The 7,319-nt window shown below is 38.0% G+C and overlaps 1 long non-coding RNA gene across 1 annotated transcript; it reads left to right on the forward strand.

The window, feature by feature from the left end:
• The first annotated feature begins 2,154 nt into the window (after nt 1-2,154).
• LOC306641866 lies at nt 2,155-3,666 on the forward strand. Its single transcript, XR_013758326.1, has 2 exons — nt 2,155-2,285; nt 2,410-3,666. It is a non-coding gene; the product is annotated as an uncharacterized lncRNA (long non-coding RNA).
• The last annotated feature ends 3,653 nt before the right edge of the window (nt 3,667-7,319 follow it).

Genomic DNA, 7,319 nt, shown 5'->3' on the forward strand with positions numbered 1-7,319 from the left:
AGGATTCTCTGGCATTTGGACGACCCTGGCCTGTGTGCATGATTCCATTCCTCAGACACCAAATTCCACTAGAGTGGACATGGTGAACTGTAGCCACATGCCTTCAAGAACCAGGGAGGAGAATAGGGGACCTGGTATGAAACCCATTGTCCCTTGCTGTGATTTGGGAAATCCATAGGGAAGCATTGGTAGACTCCTAGAGATATTTAGTAAAGAGCAAGGCTGACTGGTGCTCTGGAGGAATTGGAAGAAATTTGCTATCTATTTTCATTAAGAATTTTAGATATTTCAATGATAGCTTTTAGACTTCTAAACTTATATTAATAATAAATGCTTCCAATGGGCCCAATATTAGAGTTAGCAGATTCAAGTGGTATTTGTGTAAGAATCCTTCTATAGAAAGCTGTTGATTTCAGAACTCTCTTAAAATGGATTTTACCTGACCATATGTGCTCACCAGTCTAGTAAATGTCTGTTTGGTGACAGTATTGTATTGACAAATTTTGTTGTGTTGTTGAGGGCAGCCATGTGAGGCACTCCAAGTCTGGAGAGGAATCTTGGCAAAGCAGGTGAATGGAAAGCTCCTAAGAATTTTGGGGATCAGGGAGTATTTCCCTTAGGACTCATTTTGTATGAGTTTTGGGGATACAATTTTATAGGCTTGATCCTTTGTCTGATTCCAACGTGTCTGTTCTTTCCGGCCAAATTAACTCCTGACTTTTCTTCTGAGTCCCCAACAAGAATTCTTTTAAATAAAAGGACTATTATACAGACAATGAATTGTGACTACTAATGAATTGTAAGGCATAACCACCCCTCAGGGCTAATGGCTCAAGACTATTTCTGGGTAGTGGCTAAACAATTCCTGGCAAATTCAATGTGCTTATTCTACATCCTGACATTTCAAAATCAGAGTATTACTCTCCAAAATACTCAAGTGGCAAAAATGGAAAGAAGTCACAAAATAAACACAAAAACTAGGAATGATAAGAGAAGATGATAAGTTCTGAACTGGGAGATGGTATTGTCTTGTGAAACCATTATTTGCCTATTATAGAAGGCAGAGTTCTTAGTTTCAAAAAACAGAAATAGACTGATTTCAGCAGAAAGGAATTTACTATATATCTTGGGTAGCTCGCAATCTCCAAGAAGCCTAGAAAACCAACTTTGTAGACTATAGAGCTAGAAACAGTAAATGATTCCTGAAGACTCACTGCCTTGGGACACTGGATACTGCTATTAGGATCAATTCTACCACTGCATCTGATGAGTGCTACCCCTACTTCCCACACTGGCCAAAGCCCACACAGTTTATTTCTTTACATTTATGACTTCTGATTTGAAACCTGGGATGGTCGCACTGACTGGTGTGACTTCAGTCATGTATTTGTCATAGTTATAAGAAAAGCTGGGAAATCAAGCGTTTGGCATTTTCAGTCTCATATAGTGGTAGATAGGCTCTTCCTCATAATGTGAGGGCATCCTCAAATATAGGAAAAGTGGAACAAAAAATGAAAAATGTTTATTGCATTGTACCCTCTGGGCTTCCCCTCAAGTCAATATACATCCTTCTAGCCATAAGAATGTCTTTAAACAAGGCACGGTGGCACATACATGTAATCCTAGTGACTCAGGAGGCCAAGGCAGGATGATTGCAAATTAGAGGACAGCCTGGACAACTTAGTTAGACCTGCCTCAGAATTAAAAAAAAAAAAAAAAAAAAAAAAAAAGGAAGGTTTTTCAAGATAGTTGAATAGAGGAGGTCACTTTCCTGGCTGCTCTGTGGACTGAAACCAAGTAAGTAGACAGGCAGCTTCTCAGCAAGGTGGATGAACAATAAAAGTGGAGGGACTTTATTGGAATTTAAAACTGGACAATCAAAGCAGATCAGGAACTCGGGGTTGGATTTAATAAAATAAGGAAGAAATCCCCAGGGGCACAGCCACTACCTTGGCCTGGTCAGAAGCACCAGCCAGAGCACACTTTCCATGAACATAGTGGAGGGATAAGGGAATAAAGGAGCCTGCAATTTTGGGAGACCTGAGGCATGTCTGGGTATGAAGCTTTTAGAGAGCAAGGACATGGCAAACCTGAAAGATGCACTGCATAATATCTGTATGTAGGGAAAGAAGCCCCCATCTCTCCAGGTGGCATGTGGAGGACAGAGGAAGGAACCAGTTTGTAGCTGCTATGTTGGGACCAGCAGCTGAGGGAGATGATTCCTGGCAAACCTGAGTTTGGCCTGAAATACAGACCCAGTAGACACACATTGCATGACACAGAGTGTGCTTAAGTGACCAGGAGAATATCAAATGTGGAGAAAGGCTTACACAGGGGACAACTGGTGATGGAAACCCACCCAGCTCAATTCCTCCTGCTCCAACCTGACTGCTTGCAGGACTGGCTGAGAGAGATGCATCTGGCCAGGGACTCAGAAGGGGTGGGGACAGGAGAGACTGGAAACTGAAACTGAGACCAGGAAACGGGTCTACAAGTGACATAGGGGACTAAGAATTGGCTTCTCCACCACACGAGTGGGACCCAGGGAGATCCCTGGGGTACAGTCTTCCAGTCTGGGCCAGCAAGTCTTGGGCACTGAGAGTGTGCTGATTTAAAATCTCTAAGCCAATGGGCATTCACCGAAGAGCCCAGAGCCCACCTAAGCCTAAACCCTGCCTTTATTTAGGTGTTCTACCTATGGGATTACCTCTCACTCCAGCATGCAGAAGGTGGAGCATCACAGTCCAGATGACCCACCTAAAACTGCTGAGAAGAGAATCTTTTGAACTCCAATGGAAAGAATTCTTTAATTTCATCAGGATTTTTTTTCATTCTTTTTCTCTGTTTAATTGTGACTGTAATGGTAGATGGACATTTTTACATATTCATATTTATTTTTTCTCATTTCTAGCATTTTTGAAGTCAGTTATTTTTCATGGATAAGTTCTTTGTGACCTAGGATGTTTGATTAGTATATTTTAGTTTTGTTTTATATTCTTTTATTTTTATTTTTAATTAAAAAATTTTGTTATACATATATTTTTTACTATTTCCCTTGAGTCGCTCTTTTCTTCTGCTAACAGCCAATCTCTAGTTTTCTCTTTCACTCTTCCTTTTATTTTTTACTTCTTCTCTCCTCTTCCCTCATAATCACCATATCCTATAACATTTCTATTCTCTCCCTGTCCACCATTTGAAATTATAAACCTTTTTGCAAACTTGCTGTTTTTATTATAGGCTATAACTGATCATATCATTTCTGTTTATTGTGATAATTAACATTGTAGAAATCATAGTAGGAACTATTTGGTTTAATGCTGTATATTGTTTGCAATGGTTGTTGTTATTATTTGTCTCCCCCTAAACAGTGAGGTACTGATAACCTTCAGAGACACCGTAAGTCACAGTATAGAAACTATACTGCCTCATATCCATACTGTTAGATGGGTAGACACACAAACAACATGAAAAGCAAGGGAACAAATCACCCCAAACAAACCAAGATATTTCAATAACAGAATCCACTGACACCACAGTGGAAGAAATGTCAGAGAAAGAGTTTAGAACATGCATAGTTAAAATGACCTCTGAAGAAAAGGACAGTATAAGAAATGAAATCAGAGAGAAAATACAGGAAGTGAAAGATCACTTCAATAAAAAGGCAGAGCTTCTGGGAAAAAAAAAAAAAAGGGATACACTTTCTTCTCAGCATCACAAATTCCTTCTCTAATATAGACCATGTAATATAAGCTACCACATATGTTGGCATGCAATTGTAATATTACCTTAATGTATTTTTAACATGAGGGTTATTTTGATAGCTCCCTTTCCTTTGACATTAATTTTTGTATTCTTGCTTTTTTTTGATTAAATCTTTTTAAAATAAAATTTCAGCTGTATTTTTTCTCTATTTCATGTATTTCTGCTCCTACTCTTACTTTTTCTATCCTATTACATAATTTGAAAACAATTTGTTATCCTGGCTTCTTTCCAATACAAGTACTTTAAGTTATAAATGTTCAACTGAGTACTGTTTCATCAAAGAGATCCTGATATTTTGAGCTTTTATTATTGCTTACTTCAAAGCATTTTTACTTTTCCTGTACTTTCTTCCTCGACCTCTGAGATATTTATAAGTGTGCCATTTAATTTTGAAAGAAGTGACTTACAGGTGTGGGGTTCTATATATCTTAAGGCAATTGATTTCTAATGTAAAAAATCATGCAGTAATCATAGTCTAAGATTTCATATGTAAAAAAAGTAATGGAAATGCTTTTTATATTGATTGTGTTGGTTACATACATGTCAAAACTGATCAAATTTCATACTTCAAGTATGTGCATTTTATTGTACTTCAATTTTACCTCAAAAAAGCTATGGAAAAAAAATTTATTAAATAAAAAGGGCCAGGGATGTAGATTGGTGGAAAAGTGCCCTGGGGTTTCATTTCTCAATACCAAAGAAAAGAGTCTTTTAAAAAGATTTTCCTAAGTTTGATTATAATGTTATGGACTTCCAGTGTCTTTCATTCTTTAAATTAATTGGTATTCTGATGACTTGGGGACTTATTCAGACTGTATAACCAGTCCTAAATCTTCTCTTTCATCCTTTATTCCTTCGCCTCCCTGAGGATCTCTTGATGACAACTGTCAGGGTACCAATCTTCTCATTAAACAGGGTTCTTTTTTTTTTTTTTTTGGTACTGGGGATTGAAACCAGGGGCACTTTACCACTGAGCCACTTCCCAAGCTATTTTGCTTTTTATTTTGAGACAGGGTCTCACTAAGTTGCTTTGGTTCTTGCTAAATTGCTGAGACTGGCCTTGAACTTGTGGTCCTTCTTTCTCAGCCTCCTTAGCTGCTGGGATAACAAGCATGCACCATGGTGCCCAACTTCAATCAGGATTCTTAAAGATGTAAACAACAGAAACTAAATTTTGACTGTTTTAAGCAGAAAAGGAATTTACTGAAGGATATTGGATTGCTCTTAAAATCTGCAGGAGGGGTGAAAATACAAACTCATGCCACTAAGCTAGAACCATAAAGAATTCACTGCCACATTCGCTAAGCCTAGACCAGGCAGCTAACACTGCCAGCCTTTCCCAGATGAACTTTACCATACTGCACACCCTCATTAGTATGGAATAATCACTAAGAAGTGAATTCATATGTGGGATGTCCTGGAAAAGACTATTTAACTTCTACTTTTTCCCCTCAGTTACTTCTTGTCCACTCACAAACCAGCTCTCCACCCTGCCAGCATCCACAGTTCTTGATATGTAATACTTTTAGGATGATTTTTGAAGGATATCCCTTAAGCCAATGGAGATATGGGGCTGGGAAGCATGCAAGATTTGGAAAAGAGTGCTGAGATGGAACTAATACACATCATGTATTAGTTGTGAGAATTGTATTATACAATTTATTTAAATTACTTGAGCCTCAGATGTAATCCATGGAAAAGTCCTGTATGCATGACTTTTAGGCTCAACGCTCCCTGCTCTTAGGGCCATAACCAGCTTTCAATATTCACTACAGCAAACTATTGAACTGGGAAACAAGTTATTTGTACCGTTTTTAAGACATAAGGTATAACTACTATTCAGACTGTTCACAAATTACAGGGATGCTTACAAAGGAAGTCATTTTTTTTTTTTTTTTTTAAGAGATCTGCTTCCTTTAGAAACAGGCAGAGAGAAAGGGGTTAGGAGTGCCCCTAGGATACTTTTGCTTGGAGCCCCATGTTTAAACTTGTAGCAAGATAATTCCTGAATTATTTCATTTCTTTGTTTTATCCTTTGACTTTCTAATCACTAGCATAGACTTTGTCACAATTTAAAAAGAACTTTAAAATTTGCTTATGCTTGAAAAGCTAGGTTCTAACAAGCATAGAACTGTCTCCAGAAATTACTAAGATCCTGTAAATGAGATGTCAATTCTACATTTGCTGCTTTGAAATATTCAGTCAAAAGACAAAAGGGAAAGAAAAGGCAAAGGCACCTCTTAAGTACGAATGAAGCTCAACCATAGAAGAAAGGAAGTGTTCTTTATGTCTAGTTCAGAAGGCAGGATCTGGGAGAGGGGAAGGAAACATGTGACAGAAAAGTAAGGATTATGATAGGAGAGGAGTGAGCAAGAGAAAGCAAGTAGCAAAGTGCATGATAATGAAAGAGCTGATATTAATTTCTTCTTATAAGAATGATATTTCATCTGATTATTACTAAAAAAAAAAAAAAAAAGATAAGAGCTAAAGAATATGGAAGACAACCCCCCAAAGATGTCTGACTTGGAAGAAGAGGGAGGAGGAAGGCAATCACTAATTTTCTCCCAGTAAATCCTTTTCCAGTAACAATGGGCCCCAAAGCAAAGAAAGCAAACTTTCATACTTTCCCAGGTTCATCGCCAGCATCTCCACCAAAATCAAACATTCATCCCTTCCCAACCACAATGGGTCCTGAAGATAGGCGGATACTGAAACTCTGGGCCCAGGATTTTTATCCTTTCCCATTGCTGATGAGTCCAAGAAGAAGAAAAGCAAATAGTGAAGCTCTGGGAAACAATCCCAGAGAAAGAAGACAAGCAGTGAACGCTGAGTTCTGAGCTTTTCCCAGAGACAATGAATTCTGGGCTTTTGACAACTTTCCTGTCTGTCCAAACTAGCACATTCTGCTTCAATCTCCAAAAATTAAATCACCCTTATTGTAAGCTGTAAAACTCAAAACTCCTTCTGTAACCAGTGGCCATTTTTCTACCCAGAATATGAGCCCTTCCAGTGCCTGACTGACTGACTTCACTGCAGAATAAAGGAAAGTTTGCTGATCTGTGCTGGTCTGCTTCCATCCGGTTACTTGTATTTTCACTATGGTTCCTCTTGGAGACTCAAAGATCTGAAAATTTGCTATGAAGAAGATGGAGACTCCAGATATGTGCATTGATATCAGGCTCAACAAAGATGTCTGAGCCAAAGGAATAGGGAATGTTCCATACCATATCCATATGCAGTTATCCAGAAAAGGTAATGAGATGAAGATTCACCACTCAAGCTCTATATACTCTGGTAACCTATGTCCCTATTAACACTTTCAAAAATCTGGAGATAATCAATGTCGGTGAGAACTAACCACTGATCAGCAAATAAATTTATAAAACTACCCCAAAATAAAATGGGTACATTCACTGTTATGTTACCAACATTACCACCGATTTACAGGACTGTTTTTACAGTTAAGATTTTTAAAATGTAATATTATTGCATACCTAAAAGGTCAGATACCTTTTTAATAAAGCCATTACATTTTAAATATGTCAAAATTCAGATTG

Source organism: Sciurus vulgaris, assembly GCF_902686455.1.
Source record: "Sciurus vulgaris genome assembly, chromosome: 12".
In the NCBI taxonomy this organism is placed as follows: domain Eukaryota; kingdom Metazoa; phylum Chordata; class Mammalia; order Rodentia; family Sciuridae; genus Sciurus; species Sciurus vulgaris.